This window comes from Gorilla gorilla, chromosome 22 (assembly GCF_029281585.2).
Source record: "Gorilla gorilla gorilla isolate KB3781 chromosome 22, NHGRI_mGorGor1-v2.1_pri, whole genome shotgun sequence".
Taxonomy (NCBI): domain Eukaryota; kingdom Metazoa; phylum Chordata; class Mammalia; order Primates; family Hominidae; genus Gorilla; species Gorilla gorilla.
Window position 1 is genome coordinate 43,653,142 of NC_073246.2, and position 11,757 is coordinate 43,664,898.

Here is an 11,757-nt window from a genome sequence, read left to right on the forward strand (position 1 = left end):
CCAGGGAGCCACTTCCTTTCCCACATACTCCGGAAATTAAAGTTGGTCTCCTTAAGGCTGGAGTGGCAAATAGTTGTTTTAAGCTTGTCACAAATGTAACTTACATTTGGACTAATGTTTTAAAAAATAATTGGAGTTTTGAATCTACGAAGATAACTTGGAAGTAAACATAGTTATTATTTTGGTGGGAAAAAAATGAATGGACTAGAAAGTGAGTCACCTGTCCTGTTTCCGGGGCTCAGCTCTAGCAAAGTACCTTTCTCCATCTACAGTCTCCGGCACACAGCTCCGCAGCTGGGGGTGACTAAGAGCCCACACCACTCAAGTAATAAAACGCTCCAATTTCATTTATTTAATCATCTGTGTGCTTCATTTGACAAATATTTGTGGAGTGTCTGCTGCTAGCTCAGTGCCTGGTGCCTGGGACTGAAGACCAGAGCCCCCTGGAGACCAAAATAGCCAGCTCCCAGCTGTGAGCAGATCGGGTCCAAAGATCACGGGCTCGGCGGCAGGAACCTGGTTTGGCATCCGGCTCCTCTGCGGACTTTGAAGTGCTTTACCGATTCACATGACAACTGGTAAAACGAAAACAAACATCTTTACAGGAATTGTGAATTAGAGTTCCAGACCCTCTGGGATTCCGGGAGCGCAGTTGCTATTTATGTTAACAGTCATTGGTCCCAGGCTGGTAAGGTTAGAATTTCCAAGTATAAAAGTAATTTAGTTTCGTTTTAAATAGACTTTAGGGCCAAAGAAAAGTGGAACAATTTAAAGAAAAAGATGAATAATAGGGCAAGTTGGGAGGTGGCTGTCCTGGGGTTTCATGGGACAACATTAATTAACCTCATGAAGTGCCTGCATGGACAACGTGCCCGGTGTGGTTACAAACAAACCAATCAGCACAGATCCTGGGTGGAAAGCAGGGCGCAGCCACGGAGGCACAGTAGGGGTGCAGACTTGAAGGTTTTTAGGAGGTAAGCCCCGAGGGCATGAAGCTCCACAGAGAGACTGTTGACCCGCCTGGGAGTGCAGGTGAGGAGGGGAGGGACGACGAGGGGAGACAATGGGGGGTGGGAGGTGGGAAGGAGGAGTCGGGGAAGGGGGCTGTCTGCTGACATTTGCAAGCCCCCATTCCCCCACTACCCTGTGTTCCTCCTGGCCCCTTTCCCAGAAGAATTCCAAGCCAGTTTCCTCCTATACTGGATGTACTGACAGCGAATCTAAATAGGTGATCCCTTGAGCTCCAGGTCCCCAAGCTGTGCCCTTCTTCATAGGGGGCCATTTAGCACTGACCCACCCAGCAGGCAGCCCAAGGTCCCTGGTCTGGAAGTGCGGGGAAGCTGCCTTTAACATCCTACCGCAGGGAACAATGAAGGTTGCCTGCCAGGGAGAAGACAGGATAGAGAGGTCTCTGGGTTTGCAGCCAGCCTGCCTCAGATGGGGTCCCAGGCTGTGACCATGGTGCATTTGCCTGTCCCTGATGTGTGGGATAGAGGGACCTGCTTCGAGATGTCGGTGGGGATCCACACAGATGATAATTATATGTGTGTGGCACATGCCAGGCCATGGGTGAATAGTGAGATTTTCAACTGAGTCATTTTCGTCTTTGTCCTTCTCAGGGTCCTGGAGCAACTCAGCCCTTGTAAGTGCATGGCTCAGTGAGATCGTGGAGCTGACATAGGGCTGACCTGGCTCTCAGAGGCCCCAGAATAAAGCTGGAGCCCCTGGGGTCCACCTGCCGGCATGACCATGGGACAGGGGCATGGAGCTGAGCTGGGCCAGCCACCTGGGAACACTGTCCCCTCCCGCCAGGCCTCTGCACCCAGCCTCCTCCCTGCCTGGCAGGCTCCTCCCTTCCCTACAACAGCCGCTCCTGCCACCACTTGCATGGTTGTTTTTGAGAATTCCCTGCGTGTTGTGTTATTTTCTAAAAGAACATAACTTGTTCACTGCAGAGATTCTGCCTTCACTAATTCTGACAAAGTGATTTAGGGGAGACACCGAGGGCCTGACTCGCACTCGCGAGGGCTCCCAGACCACCTCTGGGAGACCCATCTCCACCTGACACCCAACTCCTCGCTCTTACTCAAGCAAATATTTTCTATTTACACAAACACTTATCAGAGACAGCTCCTCCTTTGACCCGGTGGTTCCATGAGTCTTCCTGCGGGATCATCCATTCCGTGTCCTGGGAACACAGCATGAAGGGTGCTGTTCAGCAACCTAGAGGCTTGTGTCTGATGGCAGAAGCCATCAAGCAGATAGGAGATGAATTATAATTGTAATAATGCTACGTTCTAATCTGCTTTGCACCCTCATGCTCCACTCCATAGTCTTTAAATGTAGGGCTTCTTAAAACCCCAATTTGGAGCCTCCCTGATCCTCCCCTCTTTCCCCAGGCAGCTCATCCAGGCTCACCTCGGCTTCCATGTATTCTACGAAGATCCCTAAGCTTCTCTCTGCAGGCCAGACCTTTCCTCTGAGCCTCAAACCCCCAAAACTTAACATGGTGCCCACAGTAGGATGTACCTAAGGCACCTCTACCCATTTGAGATAAGCCTATGCTTTTCACCCCCAAACTGGTTCTTTCCAGCATCTCCTGTTTCTGTGAATGGGCCCTTTCCGTTCTGAAGGCCAGGACAGAGTAGCCCATGGCCCCCACTGCACACTCAATCCAGTCCTGTGTCCCAGCACCACCCTGACCAGGACAAGAGGCAAACCTGCCCCGGCCCCAAATGTTAAAGGGCTCCAGTCTGCTGTTCCTTGGACCTTCCTGTCTATCCAGTGCCTGGAGTCAGTTGGGCCAGGAGACACCCATCCCCATAGATCAAGAAAGCTCTGGGGACCCTGAAATTCCCAGCGCAAATGTCCCTCAGCCATCTCCAGCCCCTGCACATGTTCATTTCCCTGAGAGCAACTGCACGACAGGTGTGAGCACCCGAGCCCCCAAGTGTAGCCAAGAGAAAGCTGCGTGCAAGGGCCATGGGCAGAGCTCAGCCTGAAGCCCGGGATATTCACGCATGTGCCAGTGAGGCTGTTCGTGGGTTAGGACGGAGCTGCAGGCAGAAAGAGCAGGGGACTCTTCCAGGGCCAGAAGCTGAGAATCCTCAGCTGTGCTCTAGGCGTGAGAGTGCATTTGTCAGTCAGAGGACTGAACACACTTTATTTAACCCTTTGTTAGCTTGATGTAGAACTTTCAACAATTCAGACACGTGGCCCCTAGGCCCAGTTATTGTACCTTCTGCTGGGGTCCAGAAGCATCACCACAGGTCTGGTCACCAAGCCGGGCACCTCTTCCATCCTGAGCCTCCCTGCCTATGACTCTGTCCCCTGTGCCAGTGCCTGGACCCCAGTCATGGTCACTCCCATCTGGTCATGACAGCGGTCACCCTATCTCCGGAGGGCTCAGGAGGGTCTCCAGACACCCATGAGACCCTAGCCCCAGCCAGTGTGTCTTGACATGGTCTAGAGAAAGAATTCAGGGGACAAGTGGTCATGGTGCGAAAGGCACCGTTTTGCTTTTATTGCAAAGAGAAAGTGGGCACTTGAAAGAGAGCTCGGACTTGTGTGGGAGAATGAGTCACACACAGTGAAGTTTGGGTTTCTGATTTTGTGGGCTTTTCTTTAATTAGGGGGTGGAATAATCATTAAGTATTTTAGAAAAAAGAGGGGATTTCAGGGACCTCCTGATTACCACCCTTTTTCTCCCTCATTTGGGTTTGCCTGGAAGCGTCCTGGACATGTCACCCTGACAGGGGTTTCGGCCGCTTTCTCTCCCTTATTTGGGTTTTCTATTATCCTGGGGTTTCTTTGCCTGGTACTAGTTTTAGCTATGGTTTGGGTTTTTCCATCCTCCCACGACCACTGAGTGCTATTCCTATCTCAACCCTGGCCCTCTTGGGGCCATTCTTCACCTGCAGCGGGACATCTGGAAAACACACCCCTGCCCTCGCTTTCAGGGTGGAAATGAGCCTGGCCCCTCCAGCTCCGGCCTGCAGCCTTTGCTGCTCCCGGCCCTCCAGCCGCCTCTCCCCTGACTGGGCTCCTCCCAGTTCCTCCAGCTTGGTGCTGCAGGACGGGTGCACACGCTGTCCTGGGGCCGGGAAATCTCTCTCCTGGCACCACTCCCTGATGCCTGCCTGGTCTCCCCCACTCAGCCCATCATGGGTGTCTCCCCCAGCCCCAGGCTTCGTCACATTCCTCTGTTACAAGCTCAGGAGCCTGTGCACAAGTTGCGCTGCCTCCCCCACTCTCGGCTTCATGGGGCGGAGCAATCTCTGCCCCTTCCCCCACCACGCAGAGGCTCTCCACGACCCACCCCTGCCCACCTCTCCTGGCCGGCCTCTTCTACCCCCACTGTCTCTGCTGCAGCCACACTGACCCTCCTTGCTTTCTTCCCCAAACCAGCTCCCTCCTCCTCAGGCCCTCTGCACTGCTGCTGCTTCTTCCTGGGGGGCTGTGTCGTCCCTCTGCCCTCACTGCTTCCAGTTTCATGTGACCTCCTCACAGCTGCCCTCCTGGATGACCCGTCTAAGACAGCGCTGGTCCCCTCCCGCTGGCCACCACCCTTCTGGGAGCCACTCAAGAGTTTAGGGGTTACCTCTCTGCTGACACTCACCCTAAAATGCATGGTACTATTAACTTGAGTACATATTTTGGTTACTCAAGGGTGAGCCCCACTTAGAATCCCTCCAGAGTGCCCCCCACAGTGCCTCCTGAGAAGTACAGCAAATGCCGCTAAAATCAGAGGTTCTCTGCACACGGCACTTTTAGTACGTCAGTAATCTTTTTATGGCATCCCTAGACCAAGGAAACGTCCAGAGGTTTCATTTATTCAGTGGTTGGGATCCAATAATTTAAAAAATATTGATGGAAAAATAGTCTAGCAGTTTCTCCAAAAGTTAAATATAGAATTGCCCTATGGAATTGAAAACAGGCATTCACACATAAACTTGTACATTCATGGCAGCAGTATTCATAATAGCAACAGGCGGAAACAACCCAAATGTCCATCCATGGATGAATGGATAAACAAAATGCAGTCTCTGCATGCTGCGAAAATTCACTGGATCCCTAAAGGAAGTTCTGATACATGCTGTATTGTGGATGAACCTTAAATAGGTTCATATGTATTATACAGTTATATGATACATTTCTATCAAATATTGTATATATACATTCGTATGGTCCATTTATATCAAATATTCAGAACAGGCAAATCCACAGAGGCAGAAAGTAGATGGGTGGTTCCAGGAGCTGAGGGACAGAGGGAATAGGGAGTTAATGGGTAGGAGTGTCCTTTCCGGTAATGACAATGTTTTTGAATTGGATGGTGGTGATGATGGTTGCACATCATTGTGAATGCACTGCACTAAACGAATTGTACATTTTTATTTTTTAATTTTTTTTAGAGGTGGAGATCTTGTTATGTTGGCTAGGCTGGCCTTGAACTCTTGGGCTCGAGCAACCCTCCTTGCCTCAGCTTCTCAGGTAGCTACGGGTGCACATCATCCTATGCAGTTGAACTGTACATTTTTAGATGGTTAGTTTTATGTGATGTGAATTTTGTCTCAACTTTAAAACAAAGTTATATCTTAACAACTTAGTAGCTTTTTAAAAAATGATATGCATAAATTAAAAGAAAAAAATGTGTATCTCATTCTTAACAATGGTTACATACTTATGGGATGGTTTCCCCTGTCCGACACTATACAACTTCTTAAACCTGGAAATGTCCTGTGCTGTGCTAATTTTCACTTACTGCTTTTTTCACAGCAACCTCCAAAAACCCAACTTTGCAAAGATATGGCATCGTCAGAAGAAATGGGGTGCAATCTAATGTTGACAGTGTAAGTAGTCCAGAGTGAGCAGCTCACGTGGTTTCTCAGAGACTTTGCGGGTTCCCCCCAAAGTTTAAAATATCCTGGTGCACCTGCAGGAGTTCCCTGTGCTGCCCCGCAGTGCCACAGCACCCAGTCTGAGAACTGTAATAATACATATATGCTGGATTAAATTAATTATAAAGTTAATTCTTAAATACATCCTTAAGATGTCCATCCATTGCTTCTTTTCCCTCTCTCTTTTTGTTTTGTAATCAACCTTACCTTTCAAATAATTTTGTAAATATGGGCCAATTCCTTCCCTAAAACACCCACTTCTGGAAGAAATATTACACACCCTGGAGAATTTCTTTGCACTTACTGACTCCCTCTCTCAACACAGGTGGATGAGAGTGGGACACCTGCCAGTTGTTTGCATCAGCAGACACTCAGAGTCCATGGAAAAAATGAGCCCAGAGGTTTTTAAACCACAACACAAGCAAAAGGCACCTGGTCCCGTTCCTCTTAAGACAGAAGAAAGAGGCGTAAAACCAGCTCCAGGTGCCACCCTTAAGAAATGTTACAGTGCCGGATGGGAAGAGTAAACCCTGAACATCTCTTCTTAATACTTTACAGACTTCAAGTGTATTTTATGGTGACAAAGCATATTGAAGACAAATGAAACTCTACAACCCTGAAAACCAGCCTGAATTATTTTGAGAGACAGACAGTGGCTGCGAGGAGAAGCGTCGGGATTTTCTGGGCTGGCCATCTCCAGTGTCACTGACCCCGGTCTACCCCTGCATGTTTGTTTACGGGAAAGGAGTTGAGGAGGAGGATGTATGGCTGAGAGCCTGAAAATAATCCAGGGCGGGCGGAGCGAGGAGAGGACTTTACTCCTCACACTCATGTAGGCATCCTGAAAAGCCACTTTTCTTTCCAAGGTTGGCACGGGCCTTGAGCTTGGAGTGCAGCCAGATAAAGTTGTCCGCTCTGGGTCATCAGATGGAGATCTGATCTTGGGTCATGAATTGTGGTTTTAGGAGAAAGGCAGAGGCTAAATCCATCTTCTATCTGGTGGGGAGGCCCAGCAAAGGGCTCAGAAACACAGCCACGGGCCTCTTGCAGCAGCTGGATGCACATTTCAGGAGGTTGCCTGAAAGCAGAATTGACTTCAGAGAGTAGGGCAGCAGAGCCCAGCCACAGAGTGGTCCCAGGAGCCAGGAAGTGCCACACAGCCCCTCGCTTATTTTTACTCAGTATGCCACGGAAGGCCTGACCTGTTAAAAGTGCCCTTTAAGAATGGCTGGCCCGCCCTCTCTCAGAGGGTTCATGCTGGGGAGAAGGTTCCTGCACGCCCGCTAAGCTCCAAATGACAACCCAGGTGTAGAAAGGGCTTAGACTTTGGAGTTCAAACCCATTCTAGCATCCGGTCCAAGGCCAGTTACAGCCAATGGGCAGTGGTAGGTGCAGCCCAGCCCATTAGCTCATTCTTGAGCCTCAGAGGGACAGAGCAGCACTAACGGGTGCACAAATGGCTAGAATGTTCACCAACTCCTCGAGGGTGGCATTGGACATTTGGGCAAGGGTCTTATGGAGGCTGAGAGTTGACTGTGGGCTCATCACAGCTATTTTGAGGGTCTTGACAGCCCAACTAGCAAACAATTCTGCAGGGATGAGAGGTCAGGGCAAAGGGAAATGGCATTGTCAAGTGGACAGCCAAAAAGTCCAGGATGCCCCCAGGTCCCGGGGAACGGCGGGGGAGGAACTCAGGGACTGGATTACCCACAGGACCTGGTGAGACCCACAGCCACGGGCTGACTTATGTCCACTCGGAAGCGTATGTTAAAATCCTAATCCCCAGTACTTTGGAATGTGACCTTATTTGGAAATAGGGACTTTGAAGATGATCAAGTTAAGATGAAGTCATGGGGCCGGGAGCGGTGGCTCACGCCTGTAATCGCAGCACTTCGGGAGGCCGAGGCGGGCAGATCACGAGGTGAGGAGATCGAGACCATACTGGCTAACACGGTGAAACCCCTTCTCTACTAAAAATACAAAAAAAAAAAAATTAGCCGGGCATGGTGGCGGGCACCTGTAGTCCCAGCTACTCAGGAGGCTGAGGCAGGAGAATGGCACGAACCCTGGAGGTGGAGCTCGCAGTGAGCCGAGATCGTGCCACTGCACTCCAGCCTGGGAGACAGAGCGAGACTCCGTCTCAAATAAATAAATAAATAAAGATGAAGTCATTAGGGTAGACCGTAAAGCAACAGAGCTAGTGTCCTTATAAAGAGGGGAAGTCTGGACACAGACACACACCTGCACTGAGGGAAGTGGGTGGGAAACACTGGGAAGACGCCACGTGACTGCAGTGACGCAGCTGCACGCCAAGTGATGCCTGGGGCACTGGAAGCCGGGGAGAGGGTTCCTGCCTGGCCCCTAAGCTCCAAATGACAACCCAGGCATAGGAAGGGCCTACACTTTGGGGTTCAAACCTATCCTGGAGTCCGGTCTGGGGCCAGTTACAGCTAATGGGCAGTGCTGGGTGCAGCCCAGCCCGTAAGCTCATTCTTGAGCCCCAGAGGGACAGAGCAGCTCTAATGGGTGCAAAAATGGCTGGAATATTTCACCAACTCCTTGGGTGGGTGGGTGAGGGGGGCATTGGACATTTTGGGCAAGGGTCTTCTTGAGGCTGAGAGAGGCCAGGAAGGAGCTTCACCTGGAGTTGTCTGGAAGTGGGACCCTGCTGACACCGACCTCAACTTTGGACTTCTGGCCTCTAGAGCTGTGAGAGACTAAACACCTGTGGTTTTAAGCTACCTGGTTTGTGTCACTTTGCTGTGGCAGCCACTAGAATCTAATACACCCAACTAGATAAGTATCTTTGTCACAGTTACAGGAATCTTTATTTTATCCAAAAGCAAAAGACACTGAACTTCTGTGTACATTCCAGGCCTGCTGATTGTAGCTGGTCTATAAGCTCGTGTTGGCGTCTATGGTGGTTGATTTTTGTGTCCCTTTGACTGAGCCACGAGGTATTTGATCAAACATTATTCCAGGTGTTTCTGTGAGGCTGCTTTTGGATGAGATTAACATGTAAATCAATAGAGTCAAGCAAATCGTCCTCCCCAATGCAGGTGGGTTTCGTCCATGCAGCTGGAGGTCTGAAAAGAAGGAAAAGCTGATCATCCTCGTGTAAGAGAGAATCCCTCCTACCCGACGGCCTTCCAGCTGGGATATTGGCTTTTTCTTGCCTTTAGACTTGAACTGAACAATTGGCTCTTCCTGGGCTCAGGCTTTGGGACTCAGAAGCACACATTGACTGTCCTGGGGCTCCAGCTTGTGGACTATCCTGCAGAAAGACTGTGGGACTCGTCAGCCATCATCATCCTGTGAGCCAGTTTTACACACACACACACACACAGTCGCACTCTCATGCTCACACACGCACACACAATCACACTTGCACACACACACTCTTACACACTCATTCACACACTCGCATGTGCACACACACTCACATACACTGTCTCTCACACACATCACACACACACACACACACACACACACACACACTATTGGTTCTCTTTCTCTGGATAACCCTGATGAATTCAGGATCTTAAAGGTTACCTATTTCATTGTAATGCTGTTTTCTAGCACCAGGCTAGTCCTTTTGTCCGCAAAACTGGTAGGCTCACTTTTTTTTTTTTCAGACTGTTTTGTGTTTTATTTTCTTTCATTTATAAAAAGGCATTTCTAAGCCAGGGCAGTGAAGCCTGACGCTACCGTTCACGGTCAGTGAAATGAGCATTCGAGGATGGGACTCAGCCTGTCTGGACAGGTCCCCAGACAAAAAACAACAGAGAATCAAGAACCCAGGCGCTCCCTGTCGGACGCCAGGCCGGGCCCTGTGACAAGGATCTCAGCGCTGGCGGTGGGGCTGCCCTGCGGGTTCGAGGCCTGGCTCTTCCTGCCCCACTGCCTGGTGTGCAGCTCAGGGGCCAGGCCGCCTGCGCCCCCCGCCGGGCGGCACGCCTGGACCAGGGTGGGGGTCCGGCTTGCCCCCAGGGGGCCAGCGGGGCCTCTGTTATCTCGCTCCAGAACCGACATCGCCAGCCAAGACCTTCCTCCTGGAGCCCTCAGTCTGGCCAAGAACGCTCCTTGGAGTCCGCTTGGAAGCACAGCGGGCTCAGCTTTGCCAAATTCTCCGAGGAGACTTTCCATGAGGCGCCTCCTGCCATCTGTGGGCGGCGCTGGGAACTGCGGCCACGGCTGCTTGGGAATCAGGCCGTCCCAGCTCCCAGCCGGCGGTCCTTCATTCCCTCAACACACACTCTGGGCCGCCCGCCTGGCTCCAGGCAGGCCCTCCGGGGACTCGGGAAATAGGAGTTGTGAAACATTTCTGAAACATTCCTCTTCCATTTATTCTGTGATTTTCTTCAGAAACACAAGGCGTGCACGAGTCAGCATATCAGCTTATCCTTCCCCCATACGTAGGCTCTTCTTTCCAATCAATTTTATCTTTGTTTTTTTCTAAGAAAATTTTAGGAATTTTGCTTGTTTTTGTTTTGTTTTTGGGTTTTTTTGTGTGTTTTGTTGTTATTTTGTGTGGGTTTTTTTTGGTGGGGGGGGGTTGGCTTGGTTTGGTTTTTGCTTGATTTTTTAATTTTAGGGATTTTTAAAAAGCCAGCATTCCTTAATCTTCTGATTGTTGTGTGACTGTTGTATAATATTAAGAAATACATTCCTGTCATCCACAACTAACAACCATTAATAATATGTCATATTGTTTACTTTTTTAACTAAATTTTGCTTTGGGGAAGTATCCATGAAGATACAATATAGCTGTGAGATATTTCCTGTACCTGCTATGTAACACCCCTTCATGTAAAACGCAGAGCATTTGGTTTATCCACACCCCCCCACCCGCCGCCCATGCATATTAGTGGTTTCCAGTGCTAAAGGGACAGCGCCCCCCACGTGCATTTCTCCAGGTACTGAGGCAGGAGAATAGGGTCTGGAGGCAGGGGACCAAAGGCTGTTTCACTCAGACTTCCTACAACTAAATTGAAAGGAAAACCCTAACTTTCCACTCCTAAGTAACAAAAGGACCAGAGGCTATTCCCTTTCTAAACCCCCCACCTTTTCCTCGAGGCAAATGGGAAATTGGCTGTCCGCAACCAATCAGACTGATTGTGGGTGGAGTCTTCGTTTGCAACTCTGTACCTTCACTCCAGTCTCTGAACGGTTGCTGTCCGCAACGAATCAGACTGACTGGGGGCTCAGTCTTCGTTTGCATAGAAGTATAACTTTGTAACTTCACCCTAGCCTCTGACTGGTTGCTTTTGGCACCTTCATTTACATGAGGTGAGCATGATGTGGCCAATTGGAAACTCCTAGGGGATATTTGGACCCAAGAAGATCCTGTATCCAGGCCCTTGAGCCGCTGCTCGGGTCCGCTCCCATACTGTGGAGTGTACTTTGGTTTTCAATAAATTCCCGCTTTCGTTCTTTTGCTGCTTCATTCTTTCTTTGCTTTGTTGGGCGTTTTGTCCAATTCTTTGTTCAAAATGCCAAGAACCTGGACAAGTTGCAGTTATGACCCTCGACCGGTGATAGTAGCACTCGCTCCTAACAGCTTGGCTGCAGTAAGCCTAGGCTTCCAGGGAGAGCCTCTGCACCTGGGGCTGTGCTGCTTGAGTTCTCTCAGACAAGGAAGCACAAACAGGGCTGCCTTTTTCAAACAGCAGGGGAAGGAAAACACAGTGATAACAAATCCAAATGTTATTTCAATTGAGATTTTATCATGAACATCATATACACAGCCATTTAAAAAGTGAAAACAAATATAATAAAATCAAATTATATTCAATAAAAAGAGCAAGGTGCAGGCATTTACATAATGAGACCCACTTCTCTTAATGTATTATATAGTCTG

General features: G+C 49.7%; 1 long non-coding RNA gene across 2 annotated transcripts; it reads left to right on the top strand.

Moving 5' to 3' along the window:
• The first annotated feature begins 786 nt into the window (after window positions 1-786).
• Window positions 787-8,351, top strand: LOC109024453 (uncharacterized). 2 transcript variants are annotated; one of them, XR_010132439.1, is made up of 3 exons: window positions 787-1,032; window positions 5,776-5,849; window positions 6,223-8,351. It is a non-coding gene; the product is annotated as an uncharacterized lncRNA (long non-coding RNA). The 2 variants fall into 2 exon arrangements; XR_010132438.1 differs by lacking the exon at window positions 787-1,032 and adding an exon at window positions 5,432-5,490.
• The last annotated feature ends 3,406 nt before the right edge of the window (window positions 8,352-11,757 follow it).